The following is a 20,110-nucleotide window of genomic DNA, read 5'->3' on the forward strand; positions in this document are numbered from 1 at the left end:
TGACAGCCCATTACCCAAGTGGAGGCAGAAGAGAAGTTGCTACCAGAGAGGGGGCCCTCAGAGAGTGGAAGGGCGGATCCAGCCGCCCATCAAAGGGAACAGTGTGTGGGCAGAAGGTTGCCTGGCCACGGCCAGGCCCAGCCCCCACAGAGGGATCAGAGCACCCAAGGCCTTGACCGCCTCTGAGTCATTGACCTTCATCTTCAAAGATCCTTCCCTAGAGACTCCTGTGATTCTTCCCTCCCCGAGTGACCTGGTGTCACTGTAAGTGTCTCAAAGTCTTTATTCTCGTTCTGTACCATCTTCCCCTACCCTTCTGCACATCACACGGCTTCCCAGGAGGAACAGTTTCTCCAGGATGGCCCTGTGTCTCTTCAGGGTGATGCCTGCCTGAGACTCCCTCAGCCTGGGGAAGGAGGAGGCTGGGCCTCTCTCTCAGACCCCTGCCTGGGAATCCACCCCTCCGTGGACTTGGAGACCTGCACACTGGCCTGGCTTCCTCAACCCATCTATACCACAGGGAAAAGGGAGTGGGAAGGACTTTCTAGTATAAATGGGACCTTCAACACCTGTGAAAAGAAGGGGGAGGGGAAGGGACCTAATGAGCTAATGCAACATGTGGATCTGGTTTAGATTCTGGTTTGAGTAAACCAATCAAAAAAGACATTTTTGCAACAATTGCAGAAACACTAATACAGACTATTAGATGATATTAAGGAATTAGTGTTAATTTTGATGGATATGATCACGATATTATGTTTATATAGAAAACTGTTTTTGCATTTTAGAGACGCATACTGAAGTATTTAGGGTAAAACGTGTGTCAGTAATATTCTTTAAAATACTCAAGCAAAAAAAAAGTCAATGAAGCAGATACAGCAAAATGTTAACAATTATTAAATCCAGGTGATGGGTATTGTGGGTTTATTATGTTATCCTCTCAATTTTCTGTATGTTTAATCCTTTTCATAATAAAAACTGTAAGATGGAAGAAGAAAAGGAAGAGAGGGGAAAGGGAAGAGAAGGAGGAGGAGGAGGGAGGGGGGAGGGCCGGGGGAGAAGTGGGAGGAGGAAGAAAGTCACAGACCTCCAGCAGGGTCAGTGTTCTCCACAGGATAGGGCAAGACACCCCAAAGTTGGTCTTAACAGTCTTGATTCTAACAATCAGAGGTCCTTGGCTGCTCCTGGCACGGCCCTTCCTGGCAATAGCTTGCCCAGGCTCTCTGAGGGCCCAAGCCCAGCAGGAATGGATCACAGTCCCCAATGTTGGCTACCTCATTGCCGTGAGCTCTGAGATCTGGCCAGGCACATGATACAGGAGGCAGTGCCTTGAGATGTGATGAATTGATTTCAGGCGGAAAACCTGAGGACTTGGCCCAGCAGACCCCCCAGGAAGCTGGAGCCCACGTCATCTGCAGTGCAGCCAAGCATGAGCTAACCTGTCTGTGTTTGCAGCAATCAAGACAGCACGATACTTCCCAGAAGTCAGAGTTGGCTCGTACAAGCACAAAAGAAGTCATCTGCAGATCCGACAGCAAGAGTGGGCTTGCCAAGCTGGGTCTTTACGGGAATAGCCAGGGCACCACCCACACACACATACCTCGGGCCCCCAGGCTTAGCCCTCCTGGAGAGAGGATGCAGCCCATCCCCATTCACCATCCGGTCTCCAACATGCCTGGAAGCTAGCATCAGCCCTGATGCCTGCAGGGTGGGCAGTGTGAGCTCCCCAGGGGTCTCTGTACTAGGAGTCTGAAGTTCAGTGAAAGATTTCAGAAGTGGGCAAGGTGTTCCTCCTGTTCTGGGTATCCACACACTCAACAAACATTCGCTGAGCACATACTTGTTGCTGTGGCCAACCACTGTCAGACTGAGGGCCACAGGGATGAGTACATTGCAAGCCCTGTCCATTGAGGCTCGCAGTCTATGGAGGGAACAGCACCAGACTCCGACCAACCCAGACCAACCCGGGAGGGATCAAAGCATGGGGTTCTGCTCTGTGTGGCCTGGCAGGGTGGAAGCACCTCTGCAGCCATGACCAGCACAGGCTAGCAGGCTCCTGGAGAGATGTAACAGAAGACAGAAAGTAGCTGTTCTCAAAGTGTGGCCTCCACACCTCCAGCAGCAGCATCCTCTGGGAACTTAACTAAAAATGCAAATTTCCAGGTCCTGCCCCAAACCTACTACCTTAGCTTGTGATGCTATAAAAAAGTACCATAGACTGGGTGGGTGGCTTATAAAACAACAGAAATTTCATTTTTACAGTTCTGGAGGCTGGTAACCTGAGATCAGAGTGCCAGCATGGTTGGTGTCTGATGAGGGCCCTCTTTTGGTTGCAGAAAATGGCCTTTTCATTGTAACTTCACATGGCAGAAAAGGGGTGAGAGAGCTCTCTGGGGTCCCTTTCATAAGGGCACTAATCCCATTGGTGAAGTCTCCACCCTCATGACCTGACCACCTCCCAGAAGTCTCATATCCTAATACCATCACATTAGGGGTTAAAATGTCAAAACATGAATTTTGGGCAGGATTGGTGGGGGCAGATATAATCAGTCCATAACACCTGCTATATCAGAAACTGGAACTGGAGCCTAGAACACTGTGTTTAACAAGCCCTCCAGGTGATTCAGATGCACGTTCAAGTTTGAGAACAGAAGGCTTCACCTACTTGAGGTGTGGCCCGGGTGTGGTGGCTCACACTTGTAATCCTAGCACTTTGGGAGGCTGAGGCAGGTAGATTGTCTGAGCTTAGGAGTTCGAGACCAGCCTGGGCAACACAGTGAAACCCCATCTCTACTAAAATACAAAAAATTAGCCGGGCATAGCAGCATGTGCCAGCAGCTACTCGGGAGGCTGAGGCAGGAGAATCGCTTGAACCTGGGAAGCAGAGGCTGCAGTGAGCTGAGATCGTACCACTGCACTCCAGCCTGGGCAGCAGAGCGAGACTCCATCTCCAAAAAAAAAAAAAAAGAAAGAAAGAAAGAAAAAGAAAAGAAAAAAGAAAAGGGAGTTGTGAGGAAGCAGATTTCAGTTAAAGGGAAAAAACAAACTTTCCAACTGACAGCTGCTAAGCAATGAACCCAACAGCCTCATTCACCCATAGTGAATTCCCATGCCTGGACGTCTGGAATGTAGGCTGGGAATATTCTCCAGGACAGGCTAGGTTATAATGTCCTACTATACAAACAGCCCCCAAATCTCAACAAGCTTAACCCTTGCTCACGCAAAGTCTGCTGCAACTCAGGCAGCCCTCCAGGGCACTGTCTTCTTGCAGTGCTTCGGTGGGCCTGGTCGCTTTGATCTGGGGCTTTGCTGTCTCAACGCAGGCACTTGTCTGTGATCAGTCCTGAAAGGGAAGAGGGACTTCCCTCTTCCCTGGGGAATGGCTCAGGGACTTTCACTGCCTCAGCTCAGAATTGTGACAAACATTACTTTTGCTCCTATCTCACAGGTCAGAAATGCCACTCGGCCCCTCGTAACTGCAAAGGGACTGAAAGGTGTGGTCTCCCAGAGGTCCAGGAAGGAAAGAAGCCCTGGGAAGTTTCCCACAAGGCCCAGCTTCTTCTCAAGGAGACTGTGGATAAGGAAAGAAGGCAGGCAAGGCTGCTGTGCTGGAAAGAAGGTAGATTACCTTAAAGATCGTTTCTAAACTTAAGATTCTACGTTTCTATAATTCTCTGGTTCTGAAATGGTTTAAATTGCCAAGTGGTTCTACACTCCTTGGAAGTTCTAAGGTTCTGGGAGGGTTTAGTCATAACTCAGCTCACAACGTGGCCACTGCAGCCCCTTCAGGTCCCTTGGACTCCAGGCCTCTGGCAAGCAGGGCCCAGGGCAGACGAGGGTGCAGTGGGTACTGCCTTGGGCTGGAAGGGAATGGAGACCTGAGCGGTCCTGGCCCTGATGAAGGGCAGGGGCTGCGAGCATTCAGACAAGTCTGGGGAAGAAATCAGCCTTCTCCCAAGTTGGGCTGAGGAGGAGCAATTACAGCCTTTTCCTAAGGAAGGAAAGAAAAACAGATTTGATTCTGTATTCCTGGCCCATGAGTCAGTTGTAGAGTAGGTCAGCACCTGCAGAGGCCTTAAACTGGGGCTGATAGCAGGAGTGTCGCCCCCACTCCGACCCCTGTCTCCTCACACCCATGGGCCACCCCCCCACAACTTTAGGGAGGACACAGCAGTCTAGGAAAGTGCTCTGCCCCTGTTCTTGGGGGCATCCTCCTTGCTGCATCTGGAATGCGACTGACTTAGCAGGGAGCAAGAAGCAGTTGAGCAAATATTCAGGGGCTCCGGAGGCTGGCGGCCCCTGCAGTCCCCATGAAAAGGAGGGGTCACTACCTGACCCAGCTCTGCTGGGCCCCTGGCCATGCTGGGTGCCTTCCCTTCTCCATTTCAGTTAAGATGTCACCATTATGGGAACTCCAGCGGAGAAGTCTCTAATGGGGTCAGAGCCCTGGGCACTAACACTAAATGCTTTAGCCTTCTCCTGGGGACAGATGGCCATTGTTCTTAGTCTGGGTATGTTAAGTTGCTGTGCCGTTTGCTGAAAGATAAATTGCATCTCTGCCCTGAGGGAGAATGAATCACATTGATAATTCTCTTGATTAAAGCCCATTTATTTAGGATCCTGCTTGAGGTTGTTTTTTAATAGATGGATTAGGGAGTAATTCAAAAAAGACAAAAAGGTACAGTAATTGGGTTTTCCCTTGGCCTGCAAATGTTATCATCAGAGAAAGTAGTAAGAGGGGCTAGGACTCACAAGGTTTGGTCAAACAGTTGCCTGGGAAGCCTACAGTGATGAAGGGGGAGGAGAGCAGCCCTGAAGCACAGGGCTAGCTCCATTCAACTTCTCCACCAAGCAAATGGAAAATCCCAAGGCGCGGAGGACTGAAAGGATGAACCACAGGCTGTAAGACCATGACAGAACAGGCGAGGAGCCCTTTTCCCTGCACTGCCAGTGGCTCCATCCCCCAACAGTGCTGCCTCTTTTGCATTTCAGCAACAGAATTTTGCCTGAACCCCCAGGTTATGGGGTGACCTATAAGCCACACTCAAAAGCAGATGAAGAGAGAGGCAGAGCCCATGTTAACTTTGCGCCTGGACCTAGACAGGTTGAGGCCCTGAGCCAACAGTCTGGTTTTGAGATGCTGTTGTGAATGTGCTTGGCCAGAAGCCAAGTGAGACCAACCAGACACCCAAGAGGTGGTCTGCAGCCATGGAGGAGGGTCCATCCTGGCCTCAGCAGCCACAACCCTACATCCTACCTAGGGATCTCCAGACCAAGGTGCTCTCACTCTGATGTGTGACCTGGGAAGAGCTCTTCATGTCTCCAGGCCTCAGTCTCCTTAGCTGTACAAAACACTGGTGGGGATAGTTTGGATAGGCCTGTTGGGACACCCTTACCTGCCTTATCAAAAGCTGCAACAAGCATTTTTAAATGCTGCCAAATCTGTCAACACTTCTTGTGTGGCTTGAAGGAGAAGCTCTCAGATCTGATTAAGCTCATCCTCGCAGTGGACTCACTTCTCCTGGGCTTGAGACATCCCTCTGGGTATGCCCCCGGAACAGAGCCAAGCTTCCCCTTCCAGGGGAAAGAAGTGGGGCTTATGGAGAAGGCTAGGTTGGCTGTAGGGCTGAGCAGAGGAGCAGGAGGGAGGCTGCCTTCAGGGGCCACAGTTCCTTGCCCAGATGCCTGAATTCTTAAGTCTTTCATTTCATAAAAGATACAAGAAAATCGGGCATCTAGGCAGGACACAGTGGCTCAAGCCTATAATCCCAGCACTTTGGGAGGCCAAGGTGTGTGGCTCACCTGAGGTCAGGAGTTCGAGACCAGCCTGGCCAACATGGTGAAACCCTGTCTCTACCAAAAATACAAAAACTTAGCCAGGCATGGTGGAGTGCACCTGTAATCCCAGCTACTCGGGAGGTTGAGGCAGGAGAATCGCTTGAACCCAGGAGGTGGACATTGCAGTGAGCCGAGATTGCGCCAGTGCACTATAGCCTAGGCAACAGAGTGAGACTCCTTCAAGAAAGGAAAGAAAGAAAAAAAGAAAAGAAAAGAAAAGAAAGAGGGAGGGATGGAGGGAGGGGAGGGGAGGGGAAGGGAGGGGAGGGGAAAAACATAAAATAGGGCATCTAAACCACCACCCTGAAAACACAGAACTGGGGCTGCCCAGGAGTCCACAGGCCCTAAATTTGGGCCAGATCTTTCTCAAATATCACCATACTAGCTCCATATAATCCCCCTTTCCTATTCCCCCTCCCTTATTCTTCTCCTCCTCCTCCTCACTTCCCATTTGGCTGTCCAAAAGCAAATTTAAACAGCCTAATCAGACTTCTAGAGGCTGCAGAAAGCATCTTGAGGCTGCAGATATGAGAATTTGGAAATCAGTTCTGCTGAGCCCCTTAAAAGAGGAAGCTTGCAGGATGCAAGGCTTTCCAGCTGGAAGGATCCTAGTTTCACTCTGGTCAGAAATCTCACGGTGGCCTCCCCAAGAGGCTGTATGACCCCCCAACCCCAGGATCCTTATTGCATGACCCTATCAGGAAGTGCTTCCCTCCGTGTCTCCACATTGGAGACCAAGTCAATACTCCAATGCCATGTGGGGCCAAACCCATCGTGATCAGTAGGCCCTGGTCTCGGGTCCTTCAGCTACAAGGACTCACAGCAGAAATTCAGCTCATTAGAAAGGGGAGTGCTGGGCCATGGGCTGAAGAGAAGGCTCTCAGGTAAAGGGCCTGAGGGAAGGTCTGACCCCTCTATGCACCCAGGAGACTCTGGCAATTCAGCTTCCCTGGGAATAAAGCTGTGAGAGCGCACATCTTCTCAGGAGGGGAGGGAAGGAGCTCTGAGGTCAGCTGAGCCTATGCCTGGCCAGACACAGGCTAGCTGTGACCACAGACAGAGAGCCCAGTGCCAGGCCCACCACGGGCCCAGCTGCCATGGCTCTGCACACTCTAATTACATACTGGGGCACTAAACTGCATGTCTAGCCCAGAAATCACTGCTTCCTCCAAAGCAGGCTCTCTGAAGGCATTACCTGTCTCGCCCAGCCCAGGTAGAAGGAAGATGGCAAGTTGGTGCAGCCAGGCAAGGGTCTGGGTGCATTCTGACTCCCACTCCAGCCCTGTCTGTTTCACACCCCCTCCTCCCCATGCTCCATCTCCCCACTGCTGAGCACACATTCCCCCACCACTGTCTCAGTTCCCCTAGAGCTCAGATTAAAGAAACAGCTTGGGCTTCCATAACAAAATAGCATAGACTGAGTGGCTTAGCAACACAAATTTATTTCTCACCTCTCCAGAGGCTGGAAGTTTCAGATCCAGGTGCCAGAATGTCCGGGCTCTGGTGAGGGCTGTCATCCTGACTGGGAGAGAGCTGCCTTCTCACTGTGTCCTCACGTGGTAGAGAGAGCTTGTTCTGGTCTCTTCCTTTTCTTATAAGGACACTAATCCCATCACGGTGGCCTCGCCCTCATGACTCCATCTAAGTGAAATCAGCTCCCCAAGCCCTTACCTCCTAATACCATCACATTTTGGGTTAGGGTTTCAACACATGAATTTTGGGAAGACACAAGCATTCAGTCCATAATAGACCATACCAGCTTGCAGCTTTCTTCCTAAACACACACAGCTCTATCCTGGCCCCGTCTCCTAAGTGCCAGGCCCTCTACTTGTCCTTCCCAATGGATGCGGGAATCAGATGGGGCAAGGATGGATACAAAGTGTCTGTAGAGCCTGGCCACACCTCTTCTGACCCTTGCCACACTGATGACTTTGCCACAGGCCTTACCTGGTTCACTTCCCACCAGTTCCAACTCTCATCAGATCCGAACAGCTTGTTATTATCTTTCTATTTTGCTGCCATGATGGGTAGCATGGTCCTCATAGCATGCCCCTCAGACATGGCCACAAGTGAGCAGTGCCATCCCTGGCCTCCCTCGGGAGCCTGGCTCCCTCTGCTATAGAAGAGATTGCATGCTCTCACTGGGCTCGGCTTTCATGGCAGTTGAATAAGATGGTGCATGTGCAGACACCTAACACAGCAACTGAGCCCTCGGAGGGTGCTCAGCTACTATCTGTGGAACCCAAGGGGCAGTCTGGGGAAATCCCAGAATAACTGTGCACCCCATCTCTGACTGACTGCCCCTACATGGATCATCTTCCCGGGCCCTGAGACCGGTAGAGGCAGAAATGGTGGGTTCCTCAGCCCTCTGGAACCCTGCGTGCATGAAGTCCGAGTTTCCATGGCCAGCTGGGGTTGGGGGTGCCAACAGAGCAAGGCCCAGGCAAGTCACTTTCTGCCCCTGAGCCCCTGACTCTTCATCAGTAAACTGCTGATTTAAAATCCCCTCACCCCAAGACTGGTGGGTGTTCTCTTTAGAAAATGCCAAGAGACTCTGCACAGCAATGGGAACTTTGGTTTCCTCTTGGCTGTCTTGGAAAAGCAAGGAACTAACAGGAGAGAAAAACAGCAGCCCCAGAAAAGAATGAACCTCATTCAGGGTCTCAGCTTGGTACCCAGACAGACAAGCAGGAGGCCTTTCCAGAAGTTGCCAGAGCCAGGCTTCTAGGCCCTGCTGGGTGGGGAAGGCTTGTGGTTTCTGCTTTTGCTAAGGCAGCAAAGGCCAAGGAGCAATTTAGTTCAGAGACTTGCCTGTGGCTGAGGCTGGCTGAGGGTGTCTGAGAACCCCTTGCCAGGGCACACCCTTGGCAGTTTGGGAGCCAGAGAACAGAGTGTACTCTTGTGAGTTGCTGCATCTCTGTTTTGAAAATTTTGAGTTGGGGTGCAGCCGACCTCCTGTGTCCCTTCATAAATCCTGTTCCACTGTGGATCAGCTTCCTCCCCCATACAGGGAAGGACTGGCCTGGGTGTTCCCTTCTAGTTCTAGCTGCACCATTCCAGGTCAGTTTTAGACTTATTAAGAGTAAGAGTACGTGAGCAGACATCTGGACACACACACACATAGGGACATATTCCACACACAGGCCAGCACCTTCACACACAAACATAAACATACAAACACATGCAGGGATCCCAATTCAGTTTTCAGAAAAATGGAACTCGGCTGGGTGCAGCGTCTCACACCTGTAATGCCAGCACTTTGGGAGGCTGAGGCAGGTGCATCACTTGAGGTCAGGATTTCCAGACCAGCATGGCCAGCATGGCAAAATCGCCTCTACTAAAAATTAAAAAATTAGCCAGGCGTGGTGGCACATGTCTGTAATCCCAGCTACTCGGGAGGCTGAAGCAGGAGAATCGCTTGAAACCAGGAGGCACAGGTTGCAGTGAGCCGAGATCGTGCCTTCAGCCTGGGCAACACAGAGTGAGACTATATCTTAAAAAAAAAAAAAAAAAGAAAAGAAAGGAACTGAACTCAAATTTTCAGGGCCATTAACATTTTGAAAAATACTTTCCTTCTGCTTTTTGGGATTGAGGCCAGGTTACACTGTTCCCAGAGAGTAAGACAGGGTTACAGAGAGGCAGTTTTTTTTTGTTTTTGTTTTTTTCTTGTCTCTCCCTCTCTTTTGATTTATTGCTTTCCTTAAAAAGAAAAGGAAGTAGGATTAATTTATTCTCAACAGTGAAAAATGCTACCTCTTTCCCAAAGTAGTTGAATTGATTTTGTTCAATATTTGGAGGAGGCCAATTTACCAGGTCTTGATAAAGAGATGAAGGGAGCAGCTCTTGGTTTTTAGCTGTGTCCCTCCCTGTAAGTCAGCACGGAGGGCAAGCAATGCTGGTCCCCAAACAACCCTCTAGGATGCCCCTCTGGAGATCAAACTTGACCCTGCCACATTCATTACAGGTCCTGCTAGGGAGAATTTAGACTCCTAGAAGACCGGGTGGCAGAACACATTAAAATGACAGGTCAAGACCAGAAGGAAGGGCCACCAGGGCCACAGGGGTTCATTTTCCCATGAAAGGTAAAGGAGAGGTCCCTTCAGGTTGAAGTGTTCGGGGAAGAGTTTGTAGAGGAGACGAAATTTTAGCTGGCCTGAAAGCTGTGCCTAGTGACTGGTCAAAAGAAGAGAAGAAGGAATTCCAGGAAAGGGGACCAGCAGGAGTGAAGGCAAGGAGACCTGGACTTCTTTGAAAGGTCTCCTGAGTTCAGGGTCTGAGGAGTGGCCCAATGGGACCACAAAAAAAGAGCTTTCTGGGGAGTGATGCAAGAAAAGAGGTTGAACTTCATACAAAGGGCAATGGGATGAGAGGGGAAGCATTGCAGATATTTAAGTAGAAAAGAGCTACAGGCAACTAATATTTTAAGAGCAGTAACTCTTAAGACTTTGGCAGGGTGACCGGAAGGGGACAAACCCTTTGACCACTTTCACACAAAATCATGCTCAAGAAGCCTTTTCTAAAGGGCCTGGGTAGCATCAACACCACAAGGTTACAGCTGAGGCTGCCTGATGCCAGCCATAAAGGTTAACACAGTCTCACATCCTGCTGCTCTTTGTAAGAGCTTGGGATGACACGTTTCTTATTTGCCTACTCATAATTTTCATTCAACTAAGTATGGAAATATAATATTCACTATTTTTTTCTTTTATTTATTTATTTATTTACTTTTATTTTTTGAGACGGAGTTTCCCTCCTGTTGCCCAGGCTGGAGTGCAATGGCACAATCTCCACTCACTGCAACCTCTGCCTCCCCAGTTCAAGCAATTCTCCTGCCTCAGCCTCCCGAGTAGTTAGGATTATAGGAACTTGCCACCATGCCTGGCTAATTTTTTGTATTTTTAGTAGAGACAGGGTTTCACCATGTTGGCCAGGCTGGTCTTGAACTCCTAACTTCAGGTGATCTGCCCGCCTCGGCCTCCCAAAGTGCTGGGCGTGATTACAGGTGTGAACCACCACGCCCAGCCACTTTTTAATTTTTTAAGAGACAGGTTCTTGCTCTGTCATCTAGGCTGGCTCATAGCTCACTGCAGCCTCAAACTCTTGGCATCAAGCAATCCTCCCACCTTGGCCTCCCAAGTAGCTGGGATTCTGGCATGAGTCACAACACTTGGCAACTATTTCTTTTTTTATTCAGCATTTTCAACCCGAGTCTGGACGCTCGAAACTATTATCATTAAGACTTTTATTATGACCGGTTTATGTCAACCTCTCCTACAAGAGAGTGAACTTCTCAACAGGCAGAAATGCTCTCATTCATCTCTGCCTCCCTAACCGCTAGCACAGAGACTGGCCTGTAGCAGAACTAAACAGATGATAAATTGGTCAAATCAGGTAATAGCATCTTAATTACCATGCTATTTGCTCTAGTGGAAGTCTTGCCAATGATTTATTTTGCTTTAGAGGTTAAACTAGAGAAGTTGATATCCTTTATTTACCTTAATAATAAACTTGAACTATCAGGCCCTCTAATCCCAAAATTTTTTATTTTTAAATGTTTTGTAAGACTAGTCAAGTGCAGTAGTGAGAAGGGGGAAAAGGGTAGAACAAGGGGTTCAGTCTGTAACTGACTGTGAACAATCAATGCGATAACTCACTACCTTCAGACCAGCTGTTTTTTGTTTTTTTGGGGTTTTTTTTGTTTGTTTTTTTTTTCAGTCTTGCTCTGTCACCAGGCTGGAGTGCAGTGGCGCAATCTCAGCTCACTCCAGCCTCCACTTCCCAGGTTCAAGTGATTATCCTGCCTCAGCTTCCCAAGTAGCTGGGACTATAGGCATGCACTACCACGCCCAGCTAATTTTTGTATTATTAGCAGAGAGGGGGTTTCACCATGTTGGCCAGGATGATCTCGATCTCTTGACCTCATGATCCGCCCCGCTCAGCCTCCCAAAGTGCTGGGATTACAGGCGTGAGCCACTGCGCCTGGCCTGAAAATTTTTTTTTTTTTTTTTAAGAAAAGGCTAATTCTGGACTTAAAAAGTATTCAACTGGACGTCTTCAGCAGAGAAATTCTTTTAAACAGGTCAGAGCCCAAAGCCCATTGAATAGTTCGTCTGCTTCCAGCCCATGATGACTGAAGCTGAGGACACAGGAATGCCCGTCCTGCCTGCTGGGGATACCACCTTCCTCTAGGCGTTGTAAGCCAGGCATTGCAGTAGGTAAAACTGCAAGCCCCCAGCTAATTCTGAAAAACACTCTTGTTGCAGGTGGAGTTCCCCAGAAGCAGACTGCAGAGAACGGAGTGCAGGAAGATTCCCAAGGAGAGCCTCGGGATGAACGCCTACGGAGAAGGTGGCAGTGGGATCAGGCAGATGGAGAGGCTGGCTGCGATGCAGTCACAACCAGGCCTCCACTGAGCCCACGGGGAACTCTGAAACTGGGATGGCCCTTCAGAGTTATCCCCAGCTGAAGCATGGACCAGGCCTTTACATCTTCCCCTTCGATCAGGTAGGCTGCCCCTAAGGTGGGACATAACCTTGGGTAAGGCAGCTGTCCCCAAGTTGGCCAGCAGCAGCAGCAGCAGCAGTCTCCATAACTGGGGATTAAGACCTTCCATCCCGAGTGTGGGTCTCAGCTCAGCCCAGCATCCACTGCAACCTTGAATGACCTGTGCAGCTTCCCAGGTGCATGGAGGACACCTGGATGCTCAGGGCCTGGAGAGAAGGACTAAGTAGAGTGACTTGGAGAAAGCTCTGCCTTCAAATCTTGGCTCTGCCACTTACCTGCTGTGTCTGTTTAGGTTAATACCAAACTTTCTGAGTCTCAGTTTCTTCATTTGTAAAATGGCAATAATATCCACCTCATAGGGTTTTTAAAAAATCAAAGAAGTATAAAACACATTCTGGCACAGTCCAATCTTTTGTAAATAGTGCTGGTAATGGGTGACCATAGTAATTGTTGTTATCTCAGCAGCCACAGAGGCAAGATGATCCCCTGGTATCTGTGCCAGAACTCCCAGAAGGGAGCTATGCCAAAGTCTAGGTCAAAAGCTAGTAGGTATATGGACTGCTGGGCCCCAGGGGGTCTGAGAGAGTAGCTACTCATCTTCTTAAATCCCAGGCCAGTGTCCTGCTGGGATCAAGGATACGCTGTAGAGAAGTCATCAGGAAAAAGGACAATACTGGGAAAAGGGGTTTCAGCTGCTCTTGCTGACAGAACACATGGCATCCTCCATGTGCCAGGCACAGAGAGGGTGGGGCCATGGGCGGGTGGGACAGTCCCTGTGCAGGCTGCGGACATCTTCATGCTGCTGGCCTGTCCACGGGCTGTGACCACATGACAGATGAGGGGGGCTTAGATTTCTCTGTCTCCTCTTTCAGTTGACAAGTGGAAAGCTACCTAGCGGGGACCCCTTCCAAGCACACGGGAAGTGCAAAACGTTAACACCATAACCAAGGCCGAGACTGGTTGCTGGAATTCTGACCTTCCCTTTGGGGGCTGGATTGGGAACTTCCCTTGGGGGCTGGAGCATTTGGTGGTGCTGAGATTGCTCATTCTTGCCACTCTCCTAGACAGGAGGTCCCATGTGGATTCTGGAATCAGAAAAGCCTGCTTCCTGAGTTTGAATCCAGTCTTCATCCTTCAACTGTGGGACCCTGGACAAGAACCAACATCTTCCAGCAGAGACCACCAAGAACACATTTGTGGTTGAATAAGCTAGGTTTATTAATTACTGCAGTGAGAGAGAATACACACCAGGGTGTCTTAGTAAGAGGGAGTTAGACAAAACCTATGATAGAATTGGGGTTGGTTTGAGTGATTTAGGAGGAGGGTAAGTGTATTAGTCCATTTTCACGCTGCTGATAAAGACATACCTGAGACTGGGAAGAAAAAGAGGTTCAATTGGACTTGCAGTTCCACATGGCTGGGGAGGCCTCAGAATCATGGTGGGAGGTGAAAGGCACTTCTTACATGGTGGCGGCAAGAGAAAATGAGCAAGAAGCAAAAATGGAAACCCCTGATAAAACCATCAGATTTTATGAGACTTATTCACTACCACAAGAATAGCACAGGAAAGATCAGCCCCCCATAATTCAATTACCTCCCCCTGGGTCCCTCCCACAACCCATGGGAATTCTGGGAGGTACAATTCAAGTTGAGATTTGAGTGGGGACACGGCCAAACCATATCAGTAAGGAAGTGGCAGTTTACTTTCAATTGGCAGCTGTAAGAAACTGGGGGCAATTGTGACGCAGTGTCTCAATAAATCACATCTATAAGGAAGGGAGATGGCAACAAGGATACAGCTGTAGCAGGAAAAGAAGTAACAGTCACTCGTTTTGGCCAAGAGTGGGTGTTTGGTATTTCACTGTGGTACACTGACATTGTTTTTGTCGGTGCTTAGAAAAAATTAAGACACGGTCTTGCTTTGTCTCATTTTGTCATAGTCTCAGCGTAGCCTTGTCTGAGGTCAGCACCCTGTGAGGGTGTTTATGTCCTGGAGGACAAGAACACAGGCTAGCCGTGAATGGAAGGCCAGCTTCCAAATCTCAGGGGCTTTTTTCCTTCCTCACAGGTTACTAAATCCCTCCATGTATAAATCTCTCCACCATAAAATGGGGGTAAGAAGGCCGGGCGCGGTGGCTCATGCCTGTAATCCCAGCACTTTGGAAGGCCGAGGCGGGTGGATCACCTGAGGTGAGGAGTTTGAGACCAGCCTGACTAACATGGTGAAACCCTGTCTCTACTAAATACAAAAAATTAGCCAGGCATGGTGGCGGGTGCCTGTAATCCCAGCTACTTGGGAGGCTGAGGCAGGAGAATTGCTTGAACCCAGGAGGTGGAGGTTACAGTGAGCTGAGGTTGCGCCATTGTACTCCAGCCTGGGCAACAGGAGCAAAACTCCATCTCATAAATAAATAAATAAATAAATAAAATGGGGGTAAGAGCTCTACCTTGTGGGGCAGTTTTGAAGAATGCACAAGACGATGTGACACAGAGGGCAACAGCTCATTTCATGTTATTCTCCCCCCCACGAACCCCATGAGAACACCACGCAGCAGCTGCTCGAACACCAATTTTATAGGTTGGGAAACTAGATGGAAAAGGTCAGTGCATTTTGATGGAAATCAGAAGTGAAATAGTCATCCATACTAAGACTGCAACTAAGCTTCCCATTTTGAGGGCCAGCAGCAAATAACCACCAGCAATTGACACGGGGTGGCCAGCTCGGCACAGGGTCACAGTGGGGTTGGAGCACCGTCCAGGACCTGGTTTTGGGGAAACCGGGGGCACCATCGGGACCTGGGGGGTGGGGAGTGGTCATCACTGGAACCGTGATGCCTGTGTTTCACTTGGCAGCTTTCGCACTGAGCTCACAGAGAGCTGGCCTTAGGCGCAGAATCCAGAGAGCACCCCTGGTAATAGAGTGCACCCTGACTCTGGGTCAGGGACTGAGCAGGGACCAGAACCAACTTTTTTTCTTTCCCACACATCATCTTGTCTGCTAATAATAGAGTTCATCACCAGTGAGATTTCCAGAATAAAGCCCACCCAGCTTTTTCCCCTAATTATACCCTCTCCCTGGTAATTGCAGAGTTGTTCAGGGCCTGCATCTGGCTTGTAAGAGCATTTCCAGGAAAACCAGATTGAGTACCACCTCTCACTTGATAGAACAAAAGGAAAGCGGCACACTTTGAAGGCTCAGCTTCTCCAGTAGAAAGTAACCTGTGGGGCTATAGAAAGGCACCAGGTATGGAATCCCAAGTCAGTTCCTTCTCAGCTATATGGATTTAGGAATACATTCAGCCTCAACATGCTCAGCTGTAAAATGGGAATAAAAAAACTGCACTACCCTTCATATTCCCGAAGACTGTTGCAAAAATGATCTTTATGGATTCACATGTAAAAAGAACTGCACAATAATAAAAAAAGTATTTCCTATACAGTGATTTTGTTTACCAGCAAATAAAACAGATTTGACACAAAATGAAAAGGTCATATATTATAACTAAAGTCTCCTTGGTGATATAACTAATGCTCTTCTTTAATGTTACCTAATGATGGTTGAATCTAGGAATCTGCTCTTTTAGAAATCACCAAAAAACCATCTGGGATGTCCGGGCTCTGCTTAGTAAGGCAGAGAAGTTGACTCTTACATATCATTTGATCCATCCATTGGCTATAGTTTGTATATTGTTCCCCACCAAATCTCATGTTGAACTGTAGTCCCTAATGCTGGAGGTGGGGCCTGGTGGAAAGTGTCTGGCTTATGGGGGCAGACCTCTCATGACTTTGTGCTGTCTTCAGATGGTTAGTTCTTATGAGATCTGGTCATTTAAAAGTGTGTGGCGCCTTCTCCCCGACCTTGCTCCCATTCTCACCATGCGATGTGCCTGCTTGGCCTTCGCCTTCCGCCATGATTGGAAGCTTCCTGAGGCCTCCCCAGAAGCAGATGCCACTATGCTTCCTGTACAGCCTGCAGAAACATAAGCCAATTAAACCTCTTTTCTTTATAAATTTCCCAGTCTCAGGTATTTCTTTATAGCAGTGCAAGAACAGTCTAATAAACCATTCAACAAAGATTTGTGGAGTATCTACTCAGCGCCAGCTTCAGTTCTAGGAGATGGGATAGAAATTGGGAAATAAATTCATCAAGAAGCCCTGGAAACCAACTCTTCAGGCTTCAGAGTGACTGAAATTGCTCTTTCTCTGGCCCTGACCATCCACGGCCCATCTGAGGCTGCAGATATCCAGATCTCCAGCAGGCCCCAAAGGGTTTCATCCATACATGTCCTTATGGATGAAGGTCCTTATGAAGTTGCCACGAAGATTACAGCCTGGACTACAGCCTTGGGCTGAAAGTGGCTGAGAGCAAGACAGGATAGATGCTACTAAGGAGGGTCCCAGGTTGAGGTAGCATCCTCACCCCATCTGAGGGAGAGGCTGAGTTCTGGTCAGCTTTTCTTCTTCACGCAGCCCCAGGGCTGAACAGAGCTCGTCCTCATTGTATGACATTCCCTTAGAGCAGCTCCACATTCTCATCTCTTCAGTGTGAAACTCCAAGCCACCTCCCTGAGCAAATGGTCTAACCCTAGTGTGCTCCACCCTTTCCATTTTCTTCCCCAGTCAGGCAATCTGGAAGACACCAGAATCCAGAACAGTCTATTTCCCAAAGTCTGAATCATTTTGTTTGCTCTAGTCCAATGCCATTGTTGGCCTTGGGGGGAAGGCAGGGGTGATCAGCAGAATAAGTCAAGTTGGACTTCGGCTTAGGGACACTAGTCAAGTTGGGCTTGGGCTTAGGGACAGGACATTTCATTCTTTTTCTAGGTCTCCTACCAGTATACAGTCCTCCTGAGGTCACCTCTGGGACTTCAGGGTCACACTCTGCCCTGAGTGCTCCCCCAGCTGCACTGTGACCGGCCTTGCCCCAGCCTCAGCCTCTTGCCCAGATACAACCCTGAGAACTGGTGGTTAATGGTCAAATCCGACAAGACAGTGGAGCTGGGACTCCTGCCCCAGGTTGCAGATCTCTACTTCCTGCAACTGCCTACCTGAGCATGGGCTTCTGAGACCCGCAGTCCTTGTTCTCTCAGGTCATCAAACAGATAATGATCCGCGCAAACACACACACATATAAAGGGACACAAATCCACACATGGAGGCCCACAATTTATACACACATAAGCACACACACGCATCCCTCAAAGCACGAACTTTAATTCCCAGAGTCATGACGTATAGTGAAGGAAGAGGAAACAGTGCTTTTTGAAGCGTGATCAGCCTGCCCTGCTCCCCAGCCCACTGCAGAGCACGTTCATTCCCCTTTGTTCTTCTTCCTGTTTTAAGACTGTGTCCCTATTGGTGCATCAGAAATAGGACCATTACAGAGTCATCCACCCGCCCCCATACCCATCACTTAATCCCCAAAGACCTGGCAGAAGCTGCCATTATTCCCTTTGGGCTCTTTGGGTCAGGTCACATTCTTGAGATCTTTTATACTCTTGTCCAAATAACCCCTGGGGGCTTTGCTCGTCCGGTTAGGCAGGCAATGAAAGAATCATTTTCGCCAGGATCACTCTGCAGAATATAAATGTGGGTGAGTGTGTGGAAGGGAAAGACCATGTGCTTGGGTGAGCTCATTAAGGAACAGTCCAGGCAAACACTGCCCAGTCCTCCCGAGGTCACCTCTGGGACTTCAGGGTCACACTCTGCCCTGAATGCTCCCCCAGCTGTGCTGTGACCGGCCTTGCTCTGGCCTCAGTCTATTGCCCAGACACAGGCCTGAGGATTAGCAGTTAATGGTCAAACCCTACAAGACAGTGGAGCTGGGGCTCCTGCTACAGCTTCCAGATCTCCGCTTTCTGCTACTGCTTACCTGAACACGGGCTTCTGAGATCCACAGCCCTGAGAGGGTGGGCTGAGCCTGCAGGGCCCGTGACCCTGGATCCCCAAGCTCGAGCCCGCCAAATCCAGGGCAGCAAGCAGCCTGGTGGTTTGTGTCCTGTAGCTATTTTCAAAACACCTAGAGGGCCCAGCATGGTGGCTCACACCTGTAATCCCAGCACTTCGGGAGGCCGAGGTGGGTGGGTCACTTGAAGTCAGGAGTTTGAGACCACCCTGGCCAAGATGGTGAAATCCTGTCTCTACTAAAAATACAAAAAAATTAGCCAGGCATGGTGGTGCATGCCTGTAATCCCAGTTACTCGGGAGGCTGAGGCAGGAGAATCACTTAAACCCAGGAGGCAGAGGTTGCAATGAGCCAAGATCGTGCCACTGCACTCCAGCCTGGGCAGCAGAGCGAGACTTCATCTCAAAACAAACAAACACCTAGAAAATGTTTGCTCCCAGCTAGAATTCATGTTGAGAAGGGAGGACTCGAAGAGGAATAGAGCTGGGGTGGCTCCTCAAGCCTGGGGTAAGAAGACATGCCTATGGTGGAGTTTCCAAGGCAGAAGATAGGAAATCCCAAAAGGCCAGGGAGATGGCAGCCCTACTTGGCTTGGCATTTGTCAGTCTACAGTTGGAGTTTGGGGGTCCTGGTGTTCCAGCTCTGGAGCTTGCTCCTTCAGGAGCCCCCTTGGACAGAGGAGGGTGAGGGCTTCACAGTCACTTCTGGCAGGGACAGCCAAGTGCTGACCCAAGGGTGGCTGGCCTGGAGCCCAGCAGATATTAGACTTAAACGTCCACAGTCAGAGGAGAGCAGGGTGAGGCTCCAGATGGCAGAGCTGGGGCCCCTCGATAGACGGAACAGGGGGTGGCCTCTCCCTACAGGAAGGCAGCCTTATCCAAGGCTGGAGATGGTGCTCTCCTGAGGGCACACAGGCCCTGTTCCTGGAGGGGTGGAACTGGGGCCAGGGCAGCACCTTGGCAGAACTGCTCTGGGAAGTACCCTTCCGTGGGAAGCTGGGCTCAGTCAACTTTGAGGTCTCTCCCACTCAAGAAGGCCTTGGTTCTGAGTCTGTGGATGGGCTGAATTACTTATTGAGTGGAGGGTCCCGGCCTTCCCAGCAGCATCAAAGCCTCATGTCCCTCTAGGGCATTCCTGAGTAGCTTTTATCCTTTTATCTTGGGCTTTGAAGGGAGAACAATAATCCATGCATAAATTAAAAAATCTTGTAGTAGCCACAGGCTTTGAACATACACTTCACCCTCCCTACCACCCTGCAGGCTCCCAAAGGCTCCTCGGGCTGGAAATGGGGACAGCAGAGGTCTAACACCTGGCTCAGCCTCCGCTGGGTGCCAAAGCCCTTTGGCAAAGGGTGGAACTGGCATTTGGGACAGTTGGATTTGGCTTCCAGTCACTTGGAACCCTCCATAATAGCCATGACTTCAGGAGATTCTACGAAGACATGATGAGACCACAGCCACCTTGATGCCTTTCCAAGATGTCTTATCTTAGGTGCAGTGGCATTTCGGGTGAAGTCATTTCTAAGGGGAACCCCTTCCCATTTTTCAGTTCCTGAATAAACCAGAAGTTTGGATGGTTTAAAGAATCCACTTGTCATCTGGATCAGTTTGTTAAGCAACTGGTTAAACTGCTCTGGGTCTCAATTTTCTCATCTGACAAATAAAGATCACATAATCCAGCACTGGCATTCTGTGCTCCTGGGACTGGTTCTGTGTGGTGTCTGTGTGCTCAGCTCCAGGTAATCAGCCCTCAGCCCTGCTTGAAATAAAGCAGAGAAAGACATCCCTCCCCAATGGGACACTGGGACCTCTGACTCCTCTGGGCTTTCCAAGTCAGTGGACCAGAGCTCTCAATGCAGATTGC

At 49.6% G+C, this 20,110-nt stretch overlaps 2 long non-coding RNA genes across 3 annotated transcripts in view; one reads left to right on the plus strand and one right to left on the minus strand.

Moving 5' to 3' along the window:
• LOC115933533 (uncharacterized) lies at positions 1–16,349 on the plus strand. Of its 2 annotated transcripts, XR_010130050.1 has the most exons (4): positions 1–264; positions 3,449–3,619; positions 12,102–12,342; positions 13,407–16,349. It is a non-coding gene; the product is annotated as an uncharacterized lncRNA (long non-coding RNA). The 2 variants fall into 2 exon arrangements; XR_010130049.1 differs by lacking the exon at positions 1–264 and having other exon boundaries at positions 3,365–3,619; positions 13,407–13,828.
• LOC129531799 (uncharacterized) overlaps positions 15,706–20,110 on the minus strand; it is a 24,122-nt gene continuing 19,717 nt past the window's right edge. The window contains exon 2 of the long non-coding RNA XR_008677209.2: positions 15,706–16,312. This is a non-coding gene — a long non-coding RNA (uncharacterized lncRNA). The remainder of the gene's footprint in view (positions 16,313–20,110) is intronic.

Source organism: Gorilla gorilla, chromosome 12, assembly GCF_029281585.2.
Source record: "Gorilla gorilla gorilla isolate KB3781 chromosome 12, NHGRI_mGorGor1-v2.1_pri, whole genome shotgun sequence".
Classification (NCBI taxonomy): domain Eukaryota; kingdom Metazoa; phylum Chordata; class Mammalia; order Primates; family Hominidae; genus Gorilla; species Gorilla gorilla.